Genomic DNA, 15,611 nt, shown 5'->3' on the forward strand with positions numbered 1-15,611 from the left:
AGGTGATAAAAGAAACCTAAACAAGCATTTTTTTGGTCATAGAACGTGTGGTCGAATCGCAATAGCAAAGTCGTCAGAGGTGCTTTCAGAGAGTGCACAATAGCACTTAAACAGTAGCAAATATTATATTTTTCCAGCAAATTTGCTGTGATGCGTGCTATCAATCATTCAAGAGTGCATGGGGTGAAGAGCATAAAGAAGTTTGCCCATTTTTGCAGAGAGAAACTCGAAATTCTTCAAACACTATATTTTTTCTTCAATGGATTGTGGATAGTTTTCAGAAGCATTTTATTTCATTTCATACCGTTCTCCGTCTAGGTTCTATCGACAATTGTTAACTTCAGCCATTGCCCCAGATGAGGGGCTGGATGGTGTCGGGTGTGTTATTATACAAAAAAAAATTACAAATAGCAAAAAAAAAAATTAATAAATTTACAATTCACAAAACAGCTCTCAAATATCACCGCAACACGAATAGAGGCCTCATTCGGCGGGGTTATATGCTCAACTGGGGGCTCCCCAGCACTCGGTTGAGCTTTTCCGGCTTGTCTCGACGTTGTCGACCGGCCCAGATGCCGGCCAAAGGGACAAAGTATTGTGGGCTTCCAGTTGAGCCCCCAGCGATCGGATAGCATTGGATACGGAAAGCCCATTACATGACATCCGCCTAACACGACGTTTCCTTTTGTGGTTCCATCTCCTGGGCTTTGCGTACGCGAGGCCCATTGAAACCTTTTGAGATCTCATCAGGGGCCATTCAAGTATTACGTAAGCAGATTTTCAGCTATTTTTGACCCCCCCCTTGTCAGCAAAATTTCGTCAGCAGCTTAGAATATTTCATATCTTCAAAAAGGGATGGTTGATGACGTAAGCAACCTTCGAACCCCTCCCCCTTGTCATCAAAAGTCAGCAAATCCTAAACCTCCCCCCCCCGATGCTAACATAATACTTGAATGACCCCTCACCAAAATTAGTGTCATTAATATATCACCAATATATCTTATTACAGGCATCTTATTATTATGGGCATATTACCTGAAAAGGAATTACAAACTGCGATGGAACAATCCAATTCAGAAAAAATTGCATAAGATTGTATCATAAGTCTTAAAATCAAAAGATAACCGTCTAGAATGATGAAGATTTTTCATCGAACAGACAGCTTAATCTATCACATAGATCATACATGCTCAACCCTTGGCCCGCAGGCCAAATGTGGCTTTTGGGTTGAACCAATGTTTACCGCGACCTCAAACCTTATTTTTTGAAAATGAACGAAATGGCACATTCACAGATAACTTGAGTAACCCGCAACACAGTTCTAGATCGTTTAAAGCACACGCAGCATACATATTTATAGATCACTCTCTTGAGTGACCCGCGGCATAATTCCAAAGCACTTAAACTACACGTGCCTACTCGAGATCGCTTAAGTGACCCGTGGTGCAGTTTCACAAAATTCAAGTGACCCGCTGCACATTCCCAGATCACTTGAGGGACTTGGGACATATTTACAGATAACTTGAGTAACCCGTGGCGTAATTTCAGAGCACTTAAGCGTCCCGTGGTATAGCTCTACGGCACTCAAGTTACCCTCGGCACAGTTTCAGATCACTCAAGGAGCTGGCGACACATTTGCCGATCACTCAAGTGATCCGCGGCACATTTGCAGATCACTCAAGTGACCCATGACACATTTTCAGATCTCTCAAGTGATCCGCGGCACGTTTACAGATCATTTGGGTAACCCGTGGCCCATTTACAGATCACTAAAGTTACCCGTGGCGCAGTTTCAGAGCATTTAAGCGGCCTGCGGTGAAGTTCTACTTTCCACATCACTTAATTTATTCACGTCACAGTTCTGGATGACTTAAATGGCCCGCGGCACATTTCAAGATTATTCAAGTGATCCGCAGCAATTTTTTTCAGATCACGTAAGTGACCAGCGATGCGGATACAGATCACTTAAGCTGCCCGGGACCCGTTTTCGAACTAACGAAATGGCCCACACTCTCCTGAAGGTTCTTAAAACCACCGACATAGATTCCATGTCATCGGCAACTTAAACTAGGAAAATTTCTGTGGTGTTTGTGGTCAGAACATATCTCCCAAAAAATGGCTTTTTGATCTATAAGTCTTGCTAATTATAACTAATTAAAAGTGAGATAAATGCACAAATACGTGCGCACGGCTAAACAACATGCTGATGTATGGTATTTTCATTTGGATTTGTGTGTATGCTTTATTTTTGATTTTTAATTGCCAATGTGAAAATGATTGTATCTAAAAATGTGATTTTGGAGTTATCATGTTCTGACCAAACACCACAGATTTGTTCGTACTTGGATGAACGTTGGAGCAAAGAGGAGGTAAGGGGAAGCTCTGTAAAGTGTTCAGTATAATTCTGTAACTCAATACATTTTCAAACCATATTAAGAAAATAATAACAGACACTCTGCCAAACAAATTTAATCTCCAAGAGATAATGTGAGCATAATTTCCCCCGAGAATATCTATAATATATAACTATACATGCACTATAATGTGTATGCGCTAGTTTAAGTAATTAATGAATTAGTAATAAATTAACGCAAGCTTAAATTTCTCAATGTAGAATATATCATATTTTTAATTAATATATATACATGTATATATTTAAATTTTATTTTTTGACTCACGGGATATGAAAATCAGCCGCTTAATAAAATCAAAGTCATCGGGATAAAAGGGATTTTAATAAGCGACGGGCATCGTAATGAGTCATGAATATAAAGAGTGGGTGTGACATATAAGTCATTGCAACCCAAAAAAGACGTAAAGGGAGATTAATATAGTAATTAGTTTTTGCTATGTTTTAGAACAGAAGTGCTTAACTTTTTTCAGCCGCGACCCGAAATCAACAACAGGATCAGCTTCGCGAACCATCAGCTATTTTTGAAATTTAAAACTTCTTGTTAAATATTTCTGATTAACGAAATGTTTAGTTTTCGAACCTAGTGAAAACCCAGTCCATGTTGTCAACAGGTGGGTCTACAGGACCTGAGCTCAAACAGTGGATCAGGTTATTGACAGCCCCTTCAATAATTCTCAAATTACTCCTTTCATAAATTCTGAATTTTCGTAGATTTTGAAATTATTTCTGAGTATAATTTTCAGTCTCATCATCATCGAGTGTGCCGCTGTGGTGGTTGAGTGGTCATAGTGACGGACTCACGTCGCGATGTCCCGGGTTCGAACCCCACCGTCGCCACAGTGGTGGTCGGCTGAAGTTGGTTTTCTGTGGTTCCTAAATTCAAGGCGCGAATACGAGCCGATATCCCCTTTAAAAAGTCTCGCCACAGAGAGCAACAGACCTACAAACAGTACAAATGTAATTCAATCATAACACTTCACTCACTACACTTCTGAAATACAGATGGCATCACTTAAAAATCAAACACAACACTACATACGCACTCAGACTGTTAGGTACACACACAGTTACACTTCCGGCACAACTCACTAGGTAGTAAATCGCCCATAGATGATGGTGATAGACCTGAGTTGTGCTCGGTTTGAAAAAAGAGAAAAACTCTCATCAATTCTCTGGAATTATTTTTCATCAAATCTGGAATCTTTCCTTAATTTATCAATTATCTTTTCTTGAGATATTTTTCATCACTTCTGAAATTACTTTTCTATCATTTTCAATTGTATCTCGTTAATTTTAAAATTATCCTTTATTAATTTTAGAATTATCTTTTTATTAATTTTAGAATTATCTTTTATTAATTTTAGAATTATCCTTTATTAATTTTAGAATTATCTTTCAAAATTTTAGAATTATTTTTCATCAATTCTGGAAGCATTTTCCATAATTTAGGAATTTTTTTTTGATCCTGGATTGAAGTGGGCTTTCACGACCCATCTGAAGAGTCCCTGCGACCCATGTTTGGGTCGCTACCCATAGTTTAAGAATCTATGTTTTAAATAAGAAATTTATATTTCACACATAATTTACATTATTTGAATTGCTTTATACATTCGTCTTTTGTCTATAGTTTTTTCAGCACTGCGGTTCACAAAAATCCCAGTTTAGGGGGGGCCTATCTCTGGTCTAAGACACTCGCTTTTCATGTACGATTTAGTAGTTGTCTGAATCTGTTTAAACCTTAAAGCAAATTAGGGGGAAGGAATTGGATTTAGACAAAAATTTAAATTCGATTCATACAGAATCCCAAAAGTTGCCTTTAAACAGAATATTTCAAAAATATGTGATTGTTGAAAAATCCTATAATTTCTGCTTTTTCTTTCCCAAACTCAATGTAAAAAAAAAAAAAAAATGATAAAAAGTAATAAAAAAATGAATAAATTCTTAAGACTTGGTAAAAAAAAATATTGCTGTGTAAAGGTTTTTTTTTCCGATTTTTTCACAAAATTGGATCAGTGGATATTTCCGTTTTTTACTCGATCCGATTTGTTTTCATTTGCAAAATCTCCATCTTTACTGAGTTTAAAAAAAAATATTTCATTTTCTCCGACATCGAAGTGCGAGATGGCTTTCCCGGTGCAAAAAGTCTTACCACAGCTATGGCTGATCCACAACATCACAAAAATATCTATTTTAACATTTTATGCACTCATTGTCTGTTTGGAAGATGACGGCACCTTTCTGAACATAAACATCTCCACACACACTTATTATTATTATTTATACAGGCTTTATGCAACTTAAGACGATCTCCTGTAAATCCCCCGCCCCAAGATCTCCGGACACAAACACACTACAGCAATAAAGTGTGATCCGGAAATTTCGCCTCCGACATTTCGCCTCAGTACATTTGTCACCCGAAAATTTCGCACCTGACATTTCACCTGCCCTGAAGTGGTGCCTGAAGTGAGTGGCCGTATCAGTAAGGGGTCGTTCAAGTATTACGTAAGCAAATTTTTAGCCATTTTTGACCCTCCCCCCCCCTTGTCAGCTAAATTTCGTCATCAGCTCTGCCCCTCGGAATCCAACTCATATTTTCATAAAGGGTGGTTGATGACGTAAGCATTATCCAAACCCCCCCCTCCCCCCTTGTCATCAAAAGTCAGCAAATCGGAAACCCCCCCCCCCCCCATCGATGATGAAGTAATACTTGAACGGCCCCTAACTGACCGAGTGAGGAGCCATATAAGTAGATGAGTGACCATATGAGTTAGCAAGTGAGTGTGAAATTGACTGTAGGAGTGCGTTAGTGACCGTACTTGTGAGTGTGCAATTTACTGCATGAGTGAGTGACCCTATGAGTGTGCAAGTGAGTGATTGACCGTATGAGTGATCAGGTGAGTGATGGTATGAGTGTCCGAATGAGTGACCGAGTGATTCACTGTACAAGTGGCCAAGTGAGTTACCGAGTGATTCAGTGTATGAGTGACCAAGTGAGTTACCGAGTGATTCAGTGTAGGATTGACCACCTGAGTGACCCAGTGATTGACCCTATGCGTGACTAAGTGTGTGACCGTATGAGTGATCAAGTGATTGACCGCATGAGTGACCGAGTGATTCACTGTGTGAGTGACCTAGTGAGTGCCCATATGAGCGACCAAGTGAATGATCGTATGAGTGACGTATGAATGACCAAGTGAGTGACCGTATGATTGGAAAAGTGAGTGACCTTATGATTGACCAAGTGAGTGGTTGAGTTATCTGCAAAGGTGATCCCCCTCCTCATCCCCTCCCTTATAGGTAGTTACGTAGTACTTTTAATGGGCCCTAAGAATTTGGAATTTTAGTGAGGCATAAAATACAGGGTGGGCAAAAAGTCCGTGTAGAAACTTTACAAATTCATAGAAGTTAAAGAAAAGATACGCAAATGACGAACAGAATGCCTCCAAATCGTTTATTACAGCGGTATGTGTACCACATGACCACCACCACAAGGGATAACACATTGCAGGCGAGTCACAAATCCAACAACGGCAGAGTGCAGCAGGTCCACATACACGGTGTACAACGGTGAACTGTTTGGGGATTAGGAGCGCATTCTTATAACCGTCTCATTTGCATATTTCCACCGAAGTCGCTTGTACCAGTGGCACCTATCGGCTGTTTTTTAGTTATTTTTTCCTGTCTTAAAAAAAATTCCCGTGACCTAGCGATGCTAACCCTGCAAACCGTTTTTTATTTTGGCTATTTTTACGGTTTTTATGAATTTTTAAAGTTTCTACGGATTTTGCCCACCCTGTATTTTTCCAAATTTACGTTGCTGCGAAATTTTTCAACATAAGCTGAAGTTAACAGTCCCGAAGAAAACATCAAAACCCCAAAGGTACCCCACCCCGCCCTCACGCTTCCTACGTACGCCAGTGCATTTGTGACAGCAATAGACATTATATGGTTTGTGTACATTTTTGCCACTTACTCACCTAACAAGGGGCGAAATGTCGGGTGTGAAATGAAATATCCGGGACTGAATGTCTAACTCACGTAGTCGCTCACTTGGTCACTCATGCATTCACTCACTTGATGAGTCATACGATCACTCATTTGGTCACTCACTTGATGACTCATACGATCACTTATTTAGTCACTCACTTTGTTACTCCTGCGGTCATTCCTACGGTCACTCATACGGACAGGACAGGTGAAATGTCAGTTTGTAAATCTCAACTTACTTGATCATTCATATGGCCACTCACCTGGTCACTCATACCATCATTCATATGTTCACTCATACGGTCAGGGCTACAAAATGCCAGGGAGTAAATGTGCAACTCAATTAATCACTGATACGGTAACACATATGGTCATTCACTGGGCCGCTCATACGGTCAGGGTAGCCGAAATGTCAAGGGGGGTAAATTTCCAGTTCACTTGATCACTCATAGGGTCACTCACTTGATCACTCATAGGGTCACTCACTTGGTCATTCATACGGTCAGGGCAGGCAAAATGTCACGGGTAAATGTCCAACTCACTTGGTCACTTGTACTATCACTCATATGTTCACTCATACGGTCACTCATACAGTCAAGGCAGGCAAAATGTCAGGGGGTAAATGCCCAACACTCTTGATCACTGATAGGGTCACTCAATTAGTCACTCATATGGCCACTCACTGGGTTAGTGAACATTTTAATTCGGTTAATCGACTCGATCATCCGATTAAAAAATTCAATTACAATTTTTTAGTAAAATTTGTAAAATAACTTGATTTGTTTGACAAAACCGATTAGAGATATCTTACTATATATATATATATATATATAACATTAATTACATATATATATATACACTGAAGAGCCAAAAAAACGGGTCACCTGCCTAATATCGTGTAGGGCCCCCGCGAGCACGCAGAAGTGCCGCAACACGACGTGGCATGGACTCAACTAATGTCTGAAGTAGTGCTGGAGGTAATTGACACCATGAATCCTGCAGGGCTGTCCATAAATCCGTAGGAGTAAGAGGGGGTGGAGATCTCTTCTGCACAGCACGTTGCAAGGCATCCCAGATATGTTCAATACTGGGGATTTAGGTGGCCAGCGGAAGTGTCTAAAGTCAGAAGAGTGTTCCTGGAGCCACTTTGTAGCAATTCTGGATGTGTGGGGTGTCGCATTGTCCTGCTGAAATTGTCCAAGTCCGTCGGAATGCACAATGGACATGAATGGGTGCAGGTGATCAGACAGGATGCTTACGTACCTGTCACCTGTCAGAGTCGTATCTAGACGTATCAGGGGTCCCATATCACGCCAACTGCACACGCCCCATACCATCACAGAGCCTCCACCAGCTTGAACAGTCCCCTGTTGACATGTAGGGTCCATGGATTCATGAGGTTGTCTCCATACCCGTACACGTCCATCAGCTCGAAGCAATTGGAACCGAGACTCGTCAGACCAGGCAACGTGTTTCCAGTCCTCAACAGTCCAATGTCGGTGTTGTCGGGCCCAGGCGAGACGTAAAGCTTTGTGTCGTGCAGTCATCAAGGGTACACGAGTGAGCCTTCGGCTCCGAAAGCCCATATCGATGATGTTTCGTTGAATGGTTTGCACGCTGACACTTGTTGATGGCCTAGCATTGAAATCTGCAGCAATTTGCGGAAGGGTTGCACGTCTGTCACGTTTAATGATTCTCGTCAGTCGTCGTTGGTCCCGTTCTTGCATGATCTTTTTCCGGCCGCAGCGATGTCGTAGATTTAATTTTTTACCCTCGTGCGCCGACTATAACACCACGTTCAAACTTACTTAAATCTCGATAACCTGCCATTGTAGCAGCAGTAACCGATCTAACAACTATGCCAGACACTTGTTGTGTTATATAGGCGTGGCCGACCGCAGCGCCTTACTCTGCTTGGTTCCATATCTCTTTATTTGCATACGCATGCCTGTACCAGTTTTTTTTGCTCTTCAGTTTATATGTAATTAATGTTCCTTTATACAAAACATTTTTAGTTAGTGACCATATTTGAAAATATTTGAATCAATATTTTGATCAGATTTTTCGGCATGGGGAAATAAGTCAATTTAACGAAAACTGATCATTTTAGTTTCAAGAGGAGTTTCCATAATTTCTGCTTTTTCTACCATAGTGAGAATAGTATAACGTAATTATAGTTTAATTATAATTTATCAACTGCACTCATTACTAAATGTCATTTTAGGCTTAAAGCACTGTCGATAATTCCCGAGTTACGTTTACCCCCCAGCCTCACAGACACATTGACCTGTTTTGGAGTCGAACGTTTGGTGAGAATTAATTTGCCACATAATTATTAATGATATTAGTTGATAAACTTTAAATATTAATATAACTTTTTACATTAATACTTTATCTGTTATGGAATGCCTCGAAATTTACTTAAATTGCTCATATGTTTGCGATAACCGAGATTGAGCACTCTGATTCCCGCTTTCTCGGGATTGTAGAAAGATCCAGGAAACGTTAATCCCTAGTCTGAATAGAGTGTTAGACGCCCCTAGTCGTCTCACTGAATGTCGGCTGTTGTCGCCCGTGTTGATTGCTGCGTGTTGTCGCTTCCAGTGGATTAGCGGCCTGATTCCGCCATATACAATCGATTCGGGAGGCTTGGTACGAGTCTCTTCTATACACCACACATTAGACGGATCCTCTCGAGCTACCGACTCGTTGCTTGTCTCGTAACTTCTGTCATCCCGTTCAAATTACGCAAGAGCTCACCAAATCACTAGGGTATACCAAACACGCGCAGCTTTTCGTAGAAAAGAAAATAATTTTATCTTTGTTTGATAAAATAAAAATGCAAGTATGCTTTTGCTGAAAATACGGGGAAAAAACGAGATATTTTTTTTGTACTCGAATTAGTGTGTTTAGATCCAGCGCTTTGGTGTGCTCTATCTCCAGAACTACAATGGAAACTCGGAAACTCTCGATAACGGACACCTATGAGACCGGAAATTTTGTCCGTCAACGAGGAATGTGCGTTATTGGATTGCAAATTACATTGAAGGCCGCCGACGAAATTAAAAAAAAGTGTCCGTTAACGAGTGGTGTCCGCTAACGTGAAGTGTCCGTTGTGGGAAGCCCCACTGCTGTAAGGGGGGAAAAGGGCTCGTGCTCCATGTGGCAATCTTAAGGAGGCGGCGATTTTTAGGGAAAATCGTTAGAGTTAGCATAGTCGAATAAATTAGATATAATAATCTATAATAGAATATTAGGGAAAATATAGTTACGACACTATTTAATTTATATCATGAAATCAAATCACTGGCAAAAAAAGGCGCTGTAAACTGGTGGGCTGAATGAACGCCAGGGTCTCTGCCACCGGACTTATCCCGTTGCTGGGATCTCTTCCAGCCCAGCTTCGTGGCAGAGTCTGGAACAAAGTGAGTGCACCTAACAGTCTGAGTGTGTAGCTAGTGTTGTGTATGATATTTCAGTGCTGCCATCTATACTTCAAATTGTGAGTGAAGTGTAATGATTGAATATTTGTAACGTTGTAGGCCCCATTCTTGTTGCTCTCTGTGGCGAGACTTTTTAACGGGGAGATCGGCTCGAATTCGCGCCTTGAAGTTGGGAACCACAGAAAACCAACTTCAGCCGACCACCACTGTGGGGTTTGAACCCGGATCCTCGCATCGCGAGTCCGTCACTATAACCACTCGACTACCACAGCGGCTAACCTGGTGGGCGGATGCTATTAGATCCCCCCCACCCAAATTGGTTTTGTGAGGAAACTGAGCCCCCACCCGCTCAGTATAATTTACGAATATACAATGCAAAGCACCATTCCGCCCCTGCGTACGGACTCAAGTCCCTTACATACGAAATGGATAGCGATTTCCAGCCCCCTCAACGTTTTCTTCATGTCGGCTCCTCTGACCCAGTATATAAATAACGACGTCAGAAATATACGTCAGATCTGCCATTTCTCATTTACAGCAGGAAAATAGCCTTTAAGTAACCAGTAGCCTTGGGAAAAAAAGGGATTCAGATTAAATATATTGCGGCATAAACGAGAAGGAAAACTTCATGAAAACCTGACCACAGGGAGTCGTCTCTTCTTTTGCTAGCTTGAAGCTTCATGTGTTCAAGAAACATATTTACTTGATAAAGCCATTTCTTACGCGAGTCCATAATAGTTTGATTCACCGAAAGAATATGCAAAACATGATCATAATATCGCTTCACGGGTAATAAGTTCTTTCTCTTCTCCCCCACCTTTCGAGGGCGGGTATGGTTATATTTCCGAATGCTCCGGAATTAAAATTGAAAATACTTTGCATAAAGGAAAAAAAATTGCGTATGCTATATCTATTAACATTGTCATTTATTTTTTGCCTTTAATGAATGGCTGCTCTAATGTAACTCGCGACTTTGTGTTACATCCATATTATTTTTATGTGCAAGGTTCTCATACAAATGCCGAACATCATAAGGGAAAGTGCCCGAAATCCGTCCCCTGCCATAAATTCGTCCTCCTCTCTAATTTGCATGTACACAGTTGCTATCTTGCGGAAGTGCCAGGAATCTCTTCATAACCATTCAATTGACGACTTGAAGTGACGCAATTGCTTTGCTCTCTTCATTTACGCTTTAATTTTTCGAAAATAGTTTTTATTATAACTTGCTAGTGTGCGAAATCAATTTTGAACAGTTTTATTTACGCCTTACGAAAAGGTTTTTTTATCAGTTAGTGATTGATAATTATAGATCACTATTTTTTTTTTATTTGTCCAAAATTTACAACAGACAAAACAGAAACGGAAAAACACAAAATCTGAAGATTGCTCCTACACAGGAGGTACAGAACATCACGATGTGCCACCGCCCGCGATTACAACGCCCCACGAGCACAACTGTGTTGGCCTCACGTGTGACCGTCTTCTCATCTTTTCACCCTGCCGGTAGTCGAGGCTGTTGATCTTTACCAGACACCGAAGATAGCACAATCGCCGGTGATAGATCTTGAGGAGATTATCTTCTAGTCTTTCTTTGAGATCAGATTCTCCTCTAGCAGCTGATGTGCTGATCTCACATCTTTCCAATTGAGAGTTACTGACAAGACTTTGGTGCCAGATGGGAGCTGCTCCATGAACTGGACATTACTCTCATATTTCTTTTCTTTATTAGAGGTTGCTAAATCTAGAGCGTACTGATCACTGATAATTTGGCAATTCAATACCAAACTGATTTCACCTTTGGTCGCCACAATATCGGGTCTAGCTGTCATGTCACCGGTCTTAAATTTTTGTTCAAGGGCCACGGAGAAACCCCTCTGCCGACACGACTTGGCAATATATTGCACTACGTTGTCGTGGCACTTGACGCGCGCTCCGTGTCTTCTCGGACAGACCTCAAGGACATGATTGATCGTTTCGACTTCATTGCAGCCGGCACTACAGCACCTGTTCCGGCTGCTTCCCCTCTGGGTCCTCGCACCAGCTTTCACAATGCTCAACGTCCGACATTTGTCGACATTCAAAAACAAGTCAACTTTCCTAGCTGCCCGAGCGAACGACTCAATTGAAGTCTGAAGGCCAAATGCAAGAAATCGTTCGCGAATGCAAGATACCCACAGGGCTTTCCTGCAATTTCGACCCCCGTATGGGGCAGCTGTTTCAACACGGAGTCGAAAACTGTTTCAAAGAGCAGCGGTGAAAGAGGATCGCCTTGACACACTCCCAGTGTGGGGGGCGAATCTCCGTCCACAACTGCGACAAAACTGCAAGGCAGTATAACTGTTACTATAGAACAGGCATCTTCAATCCGTTGCTCGCGACTACCACGGTGCTCCCTGAAGTACCCAGAGTCCTCAATGCTCATGTCTGATTTCGTGCTTGCGAGCACTTGATCAAGGTTCCAATCAACCACATTAGAGGAATTGTATTCAGGGATTGAAATAACCGTCATTTCATGCATTCGTATGTTAAACTTGTGCTCTTCTTTTGATGATGGGTACAGGCAGTGCTCGCGACTGGAAAAAGGTTGAAGACCTCTGCTATAGAAGAACTCGATATATTCGCAGAAGTGGACCGGGAAACCACCCTCACGCAACGCCCCCAGAATGGCCTTATGGGAAATGCTATCAAAGGTCCCGTGAATATCGAGCAGTGCAAGATAGGCGTTCGATCTCTCGCTGTGGGCCGAACGCGGTATGGCGTTCAGAGTTAAGGTGCCTATTGCACAATCGTCAATTTTGGAAAAATCAAGCTGGTTTCGGCCGAGCCCGAGACCCTTCGCCTTATAGGCGATTCGCAATAACCTTATGTAATTGCCTAATCACCACAGAGGCGATTGAAATAGGTCTGGCTTCTGACGATCGAGAAATATCCTTCTTAGGTAGAAAGCTAGTCTTGGAGGATCTCAGGCACGGCTTGAATATTGCGTTGCATAGTCATGTAATTATTTTAGTCAGGAGCAGTCACTATAGCTGAATTCCTAAATCCGTCCCCTCTGAGTATCAGAGGGAAACTACTCATGTATATTCTTGGGATATATATATATTCCTTACTACTTAGATTCATTTTGATTGATGTACGATCACTTGTCGACTTTTTCGTACTGTGTTTAACTCTTCTATGCCTTATTCATGAAAAAAAGCTAATTATATAAATATAATAAAGTAATAATTATAAGCAATATATATAAATATAACTAATTATACAGGGTGATTCAAAACTCAACGTGCAAACTTTTAGGGGAGGTAGAAAACACAAAAACAAAACAGAATTACAATTTTTTTTTGTGCATGACTAAGAGCTTTGAGCACTTGTTGTGAAACTTAGCGTGTGTATTGTCCTCGTGTAAAGTAATGCTAAATAAAGAGTTTATCCACCCATTACTGGCTTGTCATTTCTGCATCTTCGTTTATCTTCCAGTTGATAAGGTTGGGGTTTCCGGTCATATATTCCTATGTGATTCTGTTTGTGTTTTTGTGTATTCTACCTCACCTAAAAGTTTGTACGTTGGGATTTGAATCATCTTGTATGTATATATATACGGGGTGATTATAATTAACGTTTCCGTGTACTCTAAGTAGTTTTCCTCAAAAACTGCTTATCCGAATACAGCGAAATTTTTAGGATATCTTAATAAGACATGGGAGAGAGATTTATAAAATAAAAAAAATAGTTAAATATTCGACTACCAGGTGAAAAAGGGGCACTTTTTATTGCATTTCAAATGTTTTCATGGTCCATATAGCGTATATACCAAGCTTCAATGGAGTACGTCTACCAGAACGGACGCTACACCGGTCTGAAGAGTTTCAGTATACTGGCACACTGCTCAGACCAATGTAGCACCCGTCTGAGTATATTACTTTACTGCACACGAACTCCAGTCATATATCGCCATATGACAATTTCCAAATAGTGGAGTTGGATGGGAAATGAAGGCGCCATCTATCGGTGGTCACCCCAAAGCTCGATAGGTAAAGAACTTCTTCTGATGTTCTCTTCTTGGCTGGATTCGAACCCATGGACCTTGACGGGAAACTTCATGGCGAAAGACGAGCATCTTACCACTGCGCCACTCGGGCGCTAACCCCGGCAGTATACTGACACTACTCCGACTTATATAGCGCCCGTTATGGAGGACATTCCATTGAAAATTTGTATACACGCTATGCGGTTCATGGTAAAAAAAAGGAAAATTCAATAAAAAAAAGTGCGACTTTTTCTGCTTATGGTCGAAAAATCGAACTTTTTATTTTATTTTATAAATCTCTCTCCCATGGTCTCATTGAGATATCTTAAAAATTTGGCTTTATTTGGATATAAGTAGTTTTTGAGAAAAACTACTCAGAGTGCGGAAACTTTAATTATAATCACCCTGTATATGAAAATATATATCAACTAATTATTATATATAACTAATAAATATAAGCAACAAATGCGCAGATAATAACTGGAAAGGGGGCACGGAATTAGGACACCTTCGATGAAAATCCAAAAATTGCGTTGTTTTGATTTTTTTTTTTTTTAGTTAGGAAACATTTATTTAGCAATCACACTTGCAGCCCTATTAGGTATGGAGTTGAGTTACTCAAATCAGTTTTTAAATTATTTTTTAACAACTTTTCAGAATTTACGATTTTGCTTAGGGGGAACGGTGGTGTATAGACAGTTCCGCACATGGGGAATTTGGGTACAAATCCGCACAGTCCGTTTCCGCATTTGCGCGAGAGAGAGAAAACAAAAGCCTTTCTCGTCTTTCTTATTCTGTTTTTTCTCTTCCTTGTCTCTCTTCCTTCTTTTCTTCTCTCAATAAATGGACTGAAGCTATAAAGGGGCTGTATCCACAGGAAATTGTGGCACTGAAATCATCATACATGTGATTGAAGACATATTTGATTGGATTTACTTGGTGAATGACTATCTGAATGTCCGAATTATGACTCATGCCTTTTCAACTAATTTTTCATAATTATAGCATATAAAAGTATTTTTTCTTTCGATATATATATATATATATATATATATATATATAAATTTTTTGCAAAAATATTTAAAAATATTCTAACTTTATCTTCTTGGTTGAGGCACGGGCCCCCTGCGTCCCCTTTTGCATACGCTTCTGTTCTGAGGGTTAACTGTTTTAAGCACCTCGATAATTAATTCAAAAATTAAAAACGTCTACACTAAACTGAAGCTGAGCATCCATAGGTCTCAAACACTTCCGAGGTTCCAACTGACCTGCCTTTATTACCAAAGAGTTCTTTCTCAATTAGATCCTTGGGGTTAAAATTTTACCAGAATTTGAGATATTCAACATCAATTTCAAGATTGCTGGCGGCACTTCTATTCCTAGCATTGATTTATAGGTAGTGAATGAAATGGCATCGATAATACATTATATTGTGTCTCATGCAATATTTAGCATAACAGATTCAATTCCATAATTGGTAAACCAAATCCAAAGATCAGAATGGTTATGAAACAGTGACTTCCTCATGAGTCGAAGAGAAGTGGATTTAGAGGGCAAAAAAAAATGCAATAAGGTACGCTAAACTGGACAAACGCATTTCAAACATTCTGCTTGATTATGAAAGTACGAAAGATATTCAAAATTTTCCGCAATCCTTAGCTTATATTGCAAAAAACCAGAATTTTAGTATGTGTTTGAATATGTACAACCGGGAAATATAAATTATTCATTGAAAAAATTA

The 15,611-nt window shown here is 40.4% G+C and overlaps 1 protein-coding gene across 1 annotated transcript in view; it reads right to left on the reverse strand.

The window, feature by feature from the left end:
• Positions 1-15,611, reverse strand: part of 7B2 (Secretogranin_V domain-containing protein 7B2) — a 44,965-nt gene that overhangs the window by 21,799 nt on the left and 7,555 nt on the right. The gene's annotated exons all lie outside the window — the stretch shown is intronic.

This window comes from Pholcus phalangioides, unplaced genomic scaffold (assembly GCF_987345545.1).
Source record: "Pholcus phalangioides strain wild (caught in Gottingen) unplaced genomic scaffold, Ppha-v1.0 ptg000011l_1, whole genome shotgun sequence".
Taxonomy (NCBI): Eukaryota; Metazoa; Arthropoda; class Arachnida; order Araneae; family Pholcidae; genus Pholcus; species Pholcus phalangioides.